We start from the raw sequence: 1648 nt of genomic DNA on the forward strand, positions 1-1648 counted from the left end.
GACTGGTCTTTTTATTGGAGAGGAAGGTAGGAAGGTAGCATTATCATTATGGATCATTGGTTTCCATCCATTTGATTGGCATAGGAACTGTGGCATGGGTGACACTTCATGGTTTCCCTGGTATAAAGACAAAACTTGTTTATCAGACACTACCTGTTAATGTATGATTTATAAATATTCATTTCAAGGGGCCCATATGCATGACAACAATTGATGATGTTAATGAATCTCCTCACATCAAAAAGTATAGTTATATGATAGGAAAAACTCAGAAACTTCCAGAATCTTATTATATAGTGGTTCACCATGTTCAGAATGGTTGCTCTAATTCTTTCTGCACTACCTTCGCAGGCTTTCATCGCCCAATACATTCCGATTTCGGTAGATGCACCTGAAATTATTGATTGTTCGTCAGTAACCAAACGCAATGGTGGCCTTGTTTGTGAATGATATGTAAAAATTATACAATTGATAAAGCAATTCAAGAATTACTATTTTACAGCATATATCAACTTCAAGAAATAAGATGTAAGCTCTGCAATTTAAGGGTAGTTAGCACAAAAATCAACAGAAGATAACAAATGTACTTCTTATATGTCTGGATTATGAAATCACATGAACACTGTCAGCCAACTTCTGTCAACAAATATTACATTTGTCTTGTAGCTCCAGATGCCAGGTTTCCCCCCTCGTCCCGTTTGGCATCATTGGAAATCTGGCACATGTTTTGCCAACTTTCTTTGTCGCTGATAGTGATTTAGCATTGAGAATTTGTTCCTGAAAGCTGGAAACGCGGCATAACGTTAAAAAATACGAGAAATGTAAGCTCATACTAGTTTTCCCTACCATGCAAAGTATCTTAGAATTCTTCAGCCCCTTATCATTTTATATCTTGTTTATGGCCGCCAGGTTGTCGTGGGCCCCTTCTAACACATTCAACCCTAATACATAAAATATGTACTCAATATCTTAGGTACATCCTGCCATCTTATAGTTATAGTAGGTAACAAAATATCAATCAAAACACACGGATGGCATGGTATGCTGTAGAATCTTTTCTTTGTAATCACGTAACAAAGTATTAGCCATGGATATAAAGATTATACATTATTCTCTACCAATTTCTACCAATGCTACTGTTAATAATCAAAAGTGAAAACAATACAATGTAATTTCCTTTTCTCTAAAGGTCATCCATAACACTCAAGGTGCCATCGGCCTCTCTGGATTGAGCACTGATCTCCGCCTCTCTGGATATGGTGGCCACAGCAATTTAACTTGGAGTTACTTTAAAAAGGATGAAGAAGAATTAGTACACTTATATATCCTAAGAAAAGCTATATTATATCATCCAACAATACAAGTGGATCAGACACTGTGTAAAACACCACAATCAATGTATTTTGAATCAGTCTACCTGAGCAAATGTAACAAAGCCACATATAGTACCTCATCCCTAGGGCAGATACAGTGGTATGGTCACAGTTTGTGATGCTGCCATGTATTGCATCTGTTATTATAACCTATTCAAATGGAGAGCATGTTGACGAGTGTAATAAGAAAATTGTTCAAGTGAAATATGCAAGATGATACACATTTTGGTCAATCCTGGCACACCATTAGACATATTGATGAATTAAAACTTTAG

This window comes from Branchiostoma lanceolatum, chromosome 15 (genome assembly GCF_035083965.1).
Source record: "Branchiostoma lanceolatum isolate klBraLanc5 chromosome 15, klBraLanc5.hap2, whole genome shotgun sequence".
NCBI lineage: Eukaryota > Metazoa > Chordata > Leptocardii > Amphioxiformes > Branchiostomatidae > Branchiostoma > Branchiostoma lanceolatum.